This window comes from Meles meles, chromosome 3 (assembly GCF_922984935.1).
Source record: "Meles meles chromosome 3, mMelMel3.1 paternal haplotype, whole genome shotgun sequence".
Classification (NCBI taxonomy): domain Eukaryota; kingdom Metazoa; phylum Chordata; class Mammalia; order Carnivora; family Mustelidae; genus Meles; species Meles meles.
This window is the reverse complement of record NC_060068.1, coordinates 156366989-156380377: the sequence shown is the minus strand read 5'-3', so window position 1 is coordinate 156380377 and position 13389 is coordinate 156366989.

The window sequence follows — 13389 nt, the reverse complement described above, 5'->3', positions numbered from 1 at the left end:
CCTACCATACAATATCATGCAATATTACAAGTAGTGGGTTCAGCCTTCACCAATGTGGCAGCATCTCCTCAAAGGGACTGCACGTCTCCTCTGAAGGAGAACCCACACTTGAAAACCAGGGATGTCACTTGTTAGCAATATAAGGGAAATTTGTGTCCCAGACCAATTGCCATCTAGATGATTCACCACCGGGAAAATGGGTACTAATAGGAACACATTCTGACTAGTGACAAACGATGCAATACAGTATGAACCAAACCACTTGCCCCCATCCCCAAAGGTCTGGATTATTCGAGGAACAGGTAATCCCACACTCATCATATAATTCTTTCAGAAGTAACAGGGAAAGGCTGGAGTGTGTACAACACTAGCTGTTTAGTTGACTGGTCTAATGAAAAGTGAAAATACAGGGCCCCTTATTCAAAATTTATTCATAATTTCAAGAGGGCAAGAGAAGAGCATTAAGCCAAGAAGCATGGAGCCCTTCTAAACACAGGATTCTGTGTGACTGCCTTGCCTTTATCTGCAAAAGGAGGTAGTTGCTAACTAACTTTTGTCTATGCAGTCTTCTAAATTCAATGTTTTATTCTTCTTTTTTAAAAAAAAGATTTTATTTATTTATTTGACAGAGAGAGAGAGAGCATGCACAAGCTGAGGGAATGGGAGAGGGAGAAGCAGTCTCCCCGCTGAGCAGGGAGCCCAACGTGGGGCTTGATCCCAGGACCCTGGGATCACGACCTGAGCCGAAGGCAAAGGTTTAACCAACTGAGCCACCCAGGAGTCCCACATTTTATCATTCTTATTACAACTTCTTATTTGGTCTAGTGCTCTACAATCATGAGATTAAGAGACGATTTTCCCTAAAGCCATTTCTCCCATCCCCTCCCTACTTATGTTTCTTTCATGATTACTATTGTCCTCCATACTTTCTCAGTCATCTTGTTTTATGTTTCCCTCCACTCCTTTGTTCAGTAAACCATGTAATATTGTCCATTATAATTTTTATGTTTCTCTATTCCTTACCATTGTAATGGCCAAGACCTTGTTCCAAGTCCTCGGTTGTTACAACAACATTTTTTTTTTTTTTAAGGCTAGCCTGACCATCTACATTGATTATATAATTCTGCATAACAAGTCATCCCCAAGCCTATCTTTGCAGTTTTTCTGTCTCAGAAATCCAGCAACAGGTTAACTAAGGGGTTTGGCTCAGGATCTCACTCGTAAGGTTGTAGTCAGGATATCTCCAGGGCGCAGTCATCTGAAGGTTTGGTGGGCTGGAGGATGTGTTTCCCAGTGGTTCACACCTGAGGATGGCAGGTTGATTCTGGCTATTGGTAAGAGCACTCATTTTCATCTCCCGATGGGCCTTTCCTTTGGGAAGCCTGAGTGTCCACATGACACAGGGGCTGACCTCCCTGGAGTGAGGTGTCCAAGAGAGACTGTCATGCAGAAACTACAAGTTTGAGAACCTCACCTCAGAAGTCACACACTATTCTTTCTGCCACATTCTATTCTTTAGAAGTGAGTCACTTGTGGGGGGGCTGGGGTTCTCAGTTGGTTAAGTGTCTGACTCTTGGTTTCTTCTTAGGTCATGATCTTAAGGTCCTGGGTTCTAACCCCACCTTGGGCTCCCCACTCGGGCAGGATTCTGCTTGAAGATTCTTTCTCTCTGCCCCTCCCCCAACTAGATCACATACTAGATCACATACTAGATCACTAGATGCATACACACTTTCTCTCTCTCCCAAATAAATAAATAAATATTAAAAAAAAAAAAAAGAAGTGAGTCACTTCATTCAGCCCACATTCAAGGATGGGGGTAGAATGAGGCTTCACTCTATGAAGAAAGGAATATCAAAACTTTTACCCACATATTGTAAAATCATTACATCATCTTTTTCTCTACGTGCTGTAAGCAACCTTATAGGTTCCTTCCAAATCCAACTTCCTAAACAAAGACTTTGATTAATTCACCTGATTTAGTTGATACACTTTGGATCAGAAAAATGTAGTGACTTTAAAGTGCCAAAGGATGACTGAAAAAAATCCCTTATTTTTCTCCTCAGCAAATCTTTCTGGACCTTGTCATGTTTTCTAGCCAGGGCTGCCCAGTCATGAACCCCAGACATACCTGGGTCAATGTCAGGTGTGGACCTCGGTTTTTGTCCTCACTCTTCCTCAGTTTGAATGTTCTCTGCTTCCAGCATCTTCAGGTTCAAAATAAAAACCATTCAAATTTTCTGTAGCAAGTCTGCCAAAATCAAAGAACACACAGTGTTTCTCTCTTTGATTTCAGTCTTTAGCCAATCAATGGCAATTTATTAGACACCAATCTTTGACAATATAGACAGCTATGCAGAGTTAGTGATATAAAGGTGAACTTGTCTTAAAGTTTTAGAAGTATTCCTCTCTAATGTTCATAGCCATTTCTTTGAACTTTCCCTTTGGCAGATTTTGTAGGGGTCTTCTTCACTGGGCCTAGTGCAGTGCTAGGCATATGCTGGGTATTCAATAAATATTCACTGATTGAAGAAGCAAGTCAAGATTATAAAAGGTGAGGCTAATTATCTCTTTCCAAAAAATGACATTTTGGTCTTGTTTCTTTAAAAAACAATGATAGCTATTTGGAAGCACTTGAGAGAATTAAATCTATTTTGTCTTAAGCTGGGGTTTTAAGACTGGAACATTAAACCAATTACAGCAGCAAAAAAGGCAATAGCTTCAAACTGTTCCCTGGTTTTCTGTTACCTTCCTCAGCTCATTTGCTAATCTTATAGCTGCTTGTCATATTGTCACTCTGAATTGATCTCTGAGATTCAAACTAGCTCTTCATGAATTTGGAATCATCATATGATAGAGCCAATGTTATAAGGAAAAAGGCCCTTTCTGAAAGTTTCGGGAGACCCCACCGCAAACTTCTATAGGAATATTCTTGCAATTGACTGTCAAATGTTCCAATGTCTCTTGTTTTGATTTTCTATAGATACTTGACATGACTGAGGAGCAAATCATTGCAGTGAAACATATAAGCTGGCAGAGCTCTGCTTTCACAAATGCGCACTAAAAGCTTTGGAGCCAATCATGAGTCCGACTCCAGGAAAACCTGCAGCCACGTGGATGTGAATCACTCCTCCCAAGAGAGCAAACAAGGTGCTAAACAAAGCTGCCTGATGAAGATCTTACGAAATACAAGGAATTTTCTGTTGGATAGGTTTAAACTTTGTTTTTGTTTTGTTTTGTTTTGTCTTTTATTTTTTTATTTATTTTTTTTAAAAAAGATTTTATTTATTTATTTGACAGCAAAGATCACAAGTAGGCAGAGAGACAGGCAGAGAGAGAGAGGAGGAAGCAGGCTGTCCGCAGAGCAGAGAGCCCGATGCGGGGCTCGATCCCAGAACCCTGGGATCATGACCTGAGCCGAAGGCAGAGGCTTTAACCCACTGAACCACCCAGGCGCCCCTTGTTTTGTCTTTTAAATCCATACTTACTGTAAGCATCAATCAAATAGGGGACGTTTAGTTTATTTGGCCTATAGGAAAGAAAAAAATCTGACCAGCTAGAATCAGGACTGGCTCCTCTAGGCTGTTGAGGAGAGATCTTGTGGGACACACTGTATTAGTAAGCTGAATTAACTACTTAGGAGTCCTTATTGCTGAAAGAAAGAAATTTAGAGATCATCATTGTAGATACTTCTGAAATTAAGGCCTCTCCACCAGAGTCAAAGATAACAATTGTGTCTTCTGATTTCCTCCCTGGGGAGTGTAGTGTGCTGAAGTTCATCTTGTTCAAAACAAAACAAAACAAAACAAAACAAAACAAAACAAAAACAGCCATCGACTAAGAAATGACGTGATTGTCTCTTAATGTTTTACCTACACTAAGGCAGTGTGGAGTTGTATTATATGGCTTCCAAATGCATCCTTTCAAGCTTAAGCTGCCTTGGAGTTGGGTATGGAGCAAACTTCTTGATAGTGCATTAGCTAAATGCTAGGAAAATTAGAAAGTAGGTCATAAAACTTTTAAAAATACAACAAACAAACTAAACCAGGACATATCCTCTTTAAAAGGGGAAGATGGCAAGAGTCGTTTCTGAGATAGAGGGCATCACTCAAATCTTTAAAACATGAGTTGATGACACACCTTTCTGCACTGATAAGAACACCTTATCGTCCATGGACTTTCTCTTTCTCTAAAAACAGATTGTCACCTTTCAGTTGTGTTCTGGGCTGTCTAACGGTTTATGTGCCCAGATACCTGAGCTTAGGTAAAGCTACATTGATACAAGCGTGCCTCCAGGCATTAGATAACCAATCTGGTAACTCTGGGACAGCAGGACATCCTGAGCTGTTCTGCCCTGCACGGCTGGCAAAACAAGAGCTCGGCTTCTTGGGAGGGCATTGCCCATGGTGCCTCTGCAGGGCTGGATCCCTCTGACTTCTCACCTCAGGCTCCAGTTATGATTCCTTCTTTCCCACACCAGGCTTTGGCCAGGGAAGCAGTATGCCCTGGGGACACAAGCCAGGTTCTCAAAACTTTTTTCTGGGGAGGTCCGAATCATGGCTGAAAGACAAGTCACCTGCAGGACAACTTCTCAATTTTTTTAAAAAATGACAATAGCACAGATAAGAGATTATGCAAAATTTGGGGTTGAGTGTAGTTATTACTTAATTCCTCTCTTATCCACTGATCTGAGTCACAGGGACCTTCTTGAGAATCCTCACTAAGCAATACATCAGTATTTGTAACAGTGTTTCTGTTACTGAACGTATCCTGGGGGCTCCATTGGCTTCAAGAATCATTAGATATTATTAACCCTAATAATATTGAAGAGAAAAGAATATAACAAATGAGACTACTGGGACCTGCCAGTCTAGGGGATCTACTGTGATCTCTGTTCTCAGCTAACTCTGTGACACTGGGTCTGATTTAATCTGTACCTCATTTTCCTCCTTTGTAAAATTAGGGAACTGGACCAGATAACCTCAAAAATCCCTTCTTATAATCTTGTGAATTTATAAATTCACACAAAGACTTTTTTTTTTTTTACTTTTAGTGCCTTTATTTTTCATGATTATCAAAAGAATTTTTTTTAATGAAGAAACTTCCCAATATTAACTTTGAATTCACTTAATTCTACCATAAAGCATTCTGACCGTCACTTTTCAGAAAGGCTACAATGAAAAGAAAATAAACTCTAGGAGACTGTTGCCTCACAGAATACACAGGGATTAAATAAGGCAATTCACATGAAGGTTTAGCACAGTCTTGAGCACTTAGTAAGTTCTCAATAAGTGGAAAAAATTCTTATTGCTAGTAGCATAATCATTAATCCATTCAATAAATGTTAGTGCATATATGACCTAATGGAGATAGATAAAATGTCAAGACAGACAAGTTTATTATCTTTGTATTACTGTTTATGGAACCATAGCAATTCCCAAGCTGACCCAGGTGGTTTTAGAACCTGATAAACATACATCCATGAGCCCAAGTGCCCTCTTCTCTTTGGTCCTACCCTGGGAGGGGCCAGGAAACAGCCCCATAGATGGAATGACTCTGGGGTATTGCATCAAGGGAAAGAAACTTCTCTTGCTCTGACTTGCCAAAGAGTCATGTGGATAATTTCTCATATTTCTACTCAACAAATTCCACTCCAGGTTTATGTTAATAAGTCTTGGTCCCCACCCCCTTCCAGAATATAGGGGCACTGGGCTTGCCTAAGTTTATGTGACTATCGTTTCCTCAAATCATTTACTGGTATATTTTTTACCCCCTTTAAGAGCTAAGAAACAATAATAAAGTGTAGCAATATGGCTCGTAAGCCCATGGATGTATACTAGTTAATCATTCTGTACTTGGATGCAAGTTACACTTAAAATAAAGTGATCCTCCTACCTCCACATTCAGAAAAACTTTAATTTGATCACATCCATGACAGGACACTTGACAGTGAGAAGTCAATAGTGACAACCTTGACTAGATAAGCCTGGTTCTACTATTTTTGTTCAGTTTTTCATTGAGATTTTTGAAAGTTCAAAAGGACACATTTACTTTTTATTTCCTAGTGAGATTCTTATATAAAATCTTCCTAGCTTTCAAATATATAGACCAACACTTAATAAAGCACTAATTTTTTGACTTCTTTTTCCTCAACCTAGGCACACATTTGGCCACATATAGTGAAATTCCATTCCTAGGGGCAACCTAATCCAATTAATGGAATTAAGACTTTGTGAAGCTTAGGGGCTCCTGGGTGGCTCGGTCAGTTGAACCTCTGCCTTCGGCTCAGGTCATGATCCCAGGGTTCTGGGATCGAGCCCCACATGGGACTCTCTGCTTTGCGGGGAGCCTGCTTCCCCCTTCCCTTCTGCCTGCCTCTCTGCCTGCTTGTGGTCTCTCTCCCTCTGTCAGATAAATAAATAAAATCTTAAAAAAAAAAAAAAAAGACTTTGTGATGCTCAGATGCACAGATGGGCTCCAAATCATACGTGACTCTAGGATGCTTTTCTACTCTTCTTTCTCCCACCTATCCTCCCCCCTCCTTCTAGTCACACACCGGGGGGAATGGGATGTTGGCAAGTGGGAGGAAGAGAATTTTTTTCTTCTTTGCTGCCACTAATTCCAATGCATGGTAAGAAAGGTAGCATCTTTGATGACATTAAATGCTTTAATTAACAGGAAGAAACAAGAAGAGTTTTTTGAGTGTTGTACAGAGACACCCAGAGGGATTTTGAATACCTTTCCTTTGAAAGAACAGACAACAAGGTAGCTATGATCATTTTAGAAAGAGTATAAAAGTATAGAAATTTTACTATTAGTGTGTTTGGCTACCATCAACATTATGTGCATTTCTGTCTCAGAGCCGCATAATCCATCGTGGTGGGACAAAATCACCCTCAGGACCTTCATTCCCCTGTCACCAAGCTCTGCCTTTCTCCCAAAGTCAACTTGAATTAATTCTGCTGCTTGCTAGGCTCACTTCTCTCTCCTATAAATGGGTTTTATGGATTCAAAAAAGAACAAAGAAGAATGATCACTTCCTTAGTGGAGTGATAGAAAAAAGAGTTGAAAGACAGAGGCAAAGGTCCTTGAATTTGGGCCAACTTTTACTTCTTGGCCCACTTCACTACCTATTTTGTCACTGATTATCGTTTATCAGACTGGCAGTTTGCCATGAGCTGTGGAGGTCACAGCAATGAGTCAAGGAAAGAAAAATATGTACCCAATTTAATGTAATATATTCTTTCAATCAAGCATTTATATATGTATTTTTATTAAGATAAATTTACTTATTTTACAGAGATAGCGAGAAGAGTATGGAAGGGCAGTGAGAGAAGGAGAGAGGATCTCAAGCAGATTCCCTGCTGAGCACAGAGTCTGATGGGGGACCCTGAGGTCATGACCTGAGCCAAAACCAAGAGTCAGATGCTTCACTGACTGAGCCACTCGGGGCTCCTCAAGCATGTATTTTTAAACTTAAATTGAATTATGATAACAAGCTATTTTCAGTGCTAGGTGCTGGTAATACAAAGATTAAAGACACAGTCTTGACCCTCTACCATAAAATATATTAAAAATAATACAAATAAAGTGCTTTGGGAATCTTAAGAGGGAAAAGTATAAAATGCCAGAGAACTTTTTTTAAGGGAGATTGGGTGCTCATAGGGGAAATAAAATTATCAAGATGTTAATGCAAAACTGTTGTCCAAGGCCGCAGATACTGAAAATAAAAGCAGAAGCCATCATTTTAATTTTGGTTGTATTTGTTGCTCAGTAGAAGATAAAAATATTTTAAAAATTCATTAAAGCTGCTCTGCATAGTAGTTCCTGGATGTACCTCAAACTAAATAAAGGACATAACAAGGAGGCATGAGAAAGCTACAGAATTACTTGTCAATCAAAATAAATCTCTATGAAATGAGACAAGCATTAAATTTTCATCATGGCTGGGGCTTGGTGGAAGGAGGAAATAAACTGGATTGGTTACATGTAAGCCGAATACACATCCCTCTTTTTTAAACAATCAGGTTTAAAGCATTTAAATAGTTTAAACAATTAAACCTTCTGTGCAGTTTTTGGAGATAAAGCGAACTCAAGCAGTGCCCTCTAAGAATCCTTGTGGGAAGAGGTGCTTGAAGTGACCTCCCAGGTTCCCCATCACACTCTGCCCTGCACGAGACAGCTAGTTCTACTGGGTCCTACCACGAGCCTAGAAAAATATCTAATTCTAATGCTATGTATCTCAAGAAGGAAAAAAAAAAAAAGTCCAATTAAAAGAGATAATTACTTTCTGGCACAACTGTAGGTTTGTTTCTGGCTGTCCAAAGATTAATGACAGCAGTCCATCATGCCTCGTCTTCTCCCCCAGTAGCTTGCACACTGTGCCTCTATAAGTCTCTTTTCTTATCCAAATAGGAAACTGTGAGATTCTGCAGACCTCATCGCTCTTGGCCTCCCACTGTCTGGACAATAGATCTGTTGGCATTCCCAGTGGGAAAAGTTAATTAAGTCTTTCTCTAACTCTCAGGGCAGAATGGAATTACTCTTTTGGATTACGGCATTGTCAAGTGGTTTATTACATCTTTGCACTAGAGAAGTAATATTTCAACTGCTAATTTTGCCCCGAGTCCACAACCAGGGTCTTTGTCTTTCTGAAGAGGAGGGGATAGACATTTAGAAGCATGTTAGTGAGCCCTATTGCTCTTGGTCTCTGTTCTCCCTTTATTTTTCATGAGGAGAGAAGTTGTTCAAATGATGATGGAAATTAAGAATAACGTGGACTGGAAAAAAAATGGACAAATTGATGTCTGAGCTTCTGAAACTACACTTTGACTTTGAAAAATTCATGTAAAAATATCCCATTAAAATTTCTTCTTGTTTTCTAAGCTTAATGTAGTTCAAACTTGAAAGTAGATAGATGGGGACACCTTGGTGATGCAGTCGGTTGGGTGTCTACCTTTGGCTCAGGTCATGATCCTGGGCTCCTGGAATGGAGTCCCACATTGGGCTCCTGCTCAGTGGGGAATTTGCTTCTCCCTCTGTCTGCTTCTCCCTGCTTGTGCTCTTTCTCTCTCTGGCAAATAAACAAACAAACAAATAAATAAATAATATCTTTAAAAAAGTAGCTAGAAGATAACATTCCTATCATGTACCCAGCATCTTTTGGCCATTAAGACATCTATGTGTTAGTATTTGGAAGCATCTTAATTGACCCATAAAGGTACATTGATATGGGCCTTTAAATGGATTTATAATGGGAAGTAAGGAAGATCATACTCTTGTCAAAATCTGATATTTTTTAAAAAATTAGACTTAGATATTGATCCCACTCTCTCCCTGTTGTGGTCATGTTTTTCTATTAAGACGATGAATGTTAGAGTTTTCTAGAAAACTCTTGTGGGAACTTACCACTTTAGTAGTAAGGCTGTATTCTGATACCTTAAAAATGGGGGCTATTTATGAAATCTGGAGCTTTAGAAAACACAAGTAGAGAAGATTATACTTTACTAAAGACTCCACTATATTATCTTTCTAAATATCAGCTTTGTCTTATGTGTCAAAATTATTACTCAGACTTTCAGAATAAAACTATAGTTTAAAAACTGATCTACCAGAAACCAATTAAATAGGACTGTAAAGTGTTTATTTTTTTCTCTATAGTCTACTTCTATGATAAAGAGGAAAATCACAAGAACAAAACACTGATTTCAGGAATTTATTTACTTACACATTTATTTACATTTACATATTTTTTACATATTTACAAAGCAGGGTGATTTGCACCCAATCATTCTCCTTCCCTTATTCTCTTTCTTCCCTTCTTCTCTGAGCTCCTAAATGTTTACTGAACACCACCTGTGTGCCAATCTTGTGTTAAACGCAGCAACGCAATGGTGAGCAAGGTTAGCCAGGTATCAGGCCTGATGGAGGCTGCATTCCCCTGGAAGTAATGAGCAAGCAAGTGGGACATTCCAGTACAGCCCAGAGACCACAAAGGAAGGCACTGTTCTCAGATTGGGAATTGGGGCAGGGATATCTAAGCTGAGATCTCAGGGATCAAGAGCAGGTGCCAGACAGGGAGGGCGGAAGTGTTTTCCACCTAGAAGGTACAGTGTGTAGGAAGGCCTGGGTGTGTGGGAAAGAATATAATCTTTGAGGAATTATAAAAACCTAGACACAGCTGAAAGGCCATTCTGGAGGAGTGGCAGGGGAAGGGCAAAGATAGAGATGGAAAGACTAACTGATTGGAAGGCTGTTAACAGTCACCAAACTATTGGTGGTATGGCTTGCACTGCCATGGTGGCTATGGGATAGAGCTTAGGGATATCTCCAATATCTGGAGATATTGGAAAGGTAGCCAGTAGGTGGATTTGAGGAATGAGTGAGTGTGCATGTGTGTGTATGAGCATGTATGTGTGTGTGCAGTGGGCTGTGGAGAAAGAGGGAGAGGGAGATGTAAGGCATCCTACAGAATTTCCGGTTTTGACAAGCAGGACAGTAGGACGATGCCTGAGATCCACAAAGAAGGAGGAGAAGCAGGTGTAGTAGAGATTGTGACTTCAATTCAGTTCAAAATGACCGGTAGACAGTCGGATACATGATTCTGAACATGAGAAGAGAGACCATAGTTGGAGATGCAGAATGGGGGGGTGGTCATTGGCACAAAAATTATTAGTAAAGCTGAGAGGGAGTGAGGCCCCAGGAAGCATGGGAGGGTAAAGTGAGAATTTAGTGGGATGCTGGTCCATGCAGGCAATGAGCTCTCAATGTTCCTCTCTTGGGCCTCTTCTCATCTGCAGAGATTTCTGATTATGACTCCCTCCTATAGCCTTCCACAGTGTATTGTAGCTGCTTTGGAGAACCACCCACACATCTAGGTGGAGTCCTGGCTCCATAGTGGTTGGCTCAGGCCACACAGAAATCATGTTGACCCATTTCTCCATGGAGTTTGTTCCTGGGTTCCAGAGAGGGGCAGGCAGTTGTGGAAAGAGTCAAACTATTTGGGTACAAGTTGCTTTAAAAGCTGCCACTTTTCCCTGTGCATAATCACACCAGTTACATTCATACAACATGTTTCAAGCTGGGAAGAAAATGTAGGATGATATCCCACTTCAATCCATATAGAAATTTCTATAGGATTCCTTCTCATCGTTGGCCATCCATTAGTACATACAGAGTGCAAGACTTTTCATCTTAAACTAGACGTTGGTTTGCTCTCAAAATAAAGCTAACAGCAGATGTGTTTGTGTCTGATGGCCAGTCTCTGCATTTAAGCAGGTGCAGGAAGAGAACAGCACTTGCTAACTATAAAACCAAGTGAGTTCATACAGAATAGTAAGTAGAATTACCCACCTTTATTTCTCTACAACTTATGTGCTTTTTGAGAATGCCCCCAACTATTGAAAGGAAACAAGGGATCCGTCAGAAACTCACTTGAAAATATTAACCAGAATAAAGGGCAGCCATTATACATTCAATAAGATTTCTAGAAAAATTTCTGGTGATGTTTATCATGATTTCCTTAGGTAGGGCTTTTGTCCAAATTGGAATTCAGAATTTCATTTTGGGGAAAATGGCTTGAAATAATTGAGCACCATAATGAGGCAAAGCTATATAATTCAGGTTGGTAAAAGCAGTATTTTAGAAAGACACACAGCTCAATAAATAGAAAATAAAAGCATGTGGGTGAAATACCTTGAGAATTAAAGGTGAAGGGAAAAAAACAGAAAAAATTGCTTATGCCAGAAAATGGTCAGGAAACTGGGATTTGACTTGCATGATAGTGGACACCAACACTTACACTACATTGTTCGATTCCTGTGTAAGGACTGAACAAGCACGTGTATACACTGAAACGCTGTGGGGATTAATTAGTGTGTGTTTAAAGTCTCGCAAATAACCCAGATGAGGGGCGCCTGGGTGGCTCAGTGGGTTGAGCCTCTGCCTTTGTTTCAGGTCATGATCTCAGAGTCCTGGGATCGAGTCCCGCATTGGGCTCTCTGCTCAGCGGGGAGCCTGCTTCCTCTTCTCTCTCCGTCTGCCTCTCTGCCTACTTGTGATCTCTGTCTGTCAAATAAATAAATAAAATCTTAAAAAAAATAAACATTTGAAGAACCCAGATGAAAGACGCTGTGTGTAAACAAAGCATTTGTATTGTTTAATTTCACCGTGGCTAAAAATTAAACAATACCACAAAAAAGCATCTGTCTCTGTGAAGGAACTTGAACTTCAAAGAAAGAGAGCCAAGTGCTTAGCATAACGGACACATCCTAAATTTCCCTGTTCCAGATTTCCTTGAAGGCTGTGATTTAGTTTTTTTTTTCCTTTTAAAACTCCCTGGATTTGAAACAACTAAAGAAAATTCTCTCCTTATAAAGATGGTTTGTTCTGAAATTACAGACCAGTTCAGCCTCTTCCTTCGCTTCTCTATGACGCAACAGCACACTCCTTCGGAGGTGTGGAGGGAATGTGCTGTATTGGCCAGACCCTTCTCGGGCATATCCAAGGCACTCAGATTTTGGTGTGGGGATAATTAGCAGTGAAATATAAAATAGAAAAGCTTAGGGATCTTAGTGTAGACTTAGGTTAGTGTTGTCCTAGCTTGTGTTATGACAACGCTGAAGTCTTTTCCTTTGTCATTTGGCCAGTGGTAAGACTGTAAGTGTGCAACCACAGGTAGAACTGTTGCCCATGGTCTACACGGGCTCAGAGTGATGACCTTGACAACTGTGGGATATGTCACTGACGTTCTTCAAGGGCATTTGTGCTGACTGATGTTCTCAGTTGATGTTCCCAATGGGAAGGGACTCTTCCTAAGAGGAGTTTACCCAAAGAAGTGGAGAAACCAAAGAGAATAAACCACCAAAAAGAATAGACCACCAAAGAGGGTGCAGATGGAAAACAGGCCGGAGAAGCAGAAAGCCACATTATCACATAAACATTTCTGTTAACTAGTAAAGGCCAGCCTTTTCTGGAACGAACTAGAGGAAAACAGAACCTTCTGCAGAAATTATTGAGGCACTGTCTGAGTGCACAAAGTTGAGGAACCATGGGTGATTTTAAGTTCTTTGAAGCAGGAAGCAGATGTCCCCATGAGGGGTATGGGGCGTGTAGAGGAAGTTTGAAAGGAGCCGAGGACAAGTTCTTCTCTTCAACGCAAAGTATAAGGGGCATCACTAAATTCTTAGGGGAGAGAAGAGTAAAGTGATATAAAACTCTCTTAAACCTTTATAAACCATCATTTTAAAGTGTAGATCTCAATAGAGAGTATGGTCCAGGCCTTCTCACAAATCTGATAAGATCCTGTTTAGATACAAGGGCACACGAAGTGGGTGGTACCTCCCCAATTATTCAAAGGAGATTATGGTGGTGGGGAGGGTGGGGGAGAAT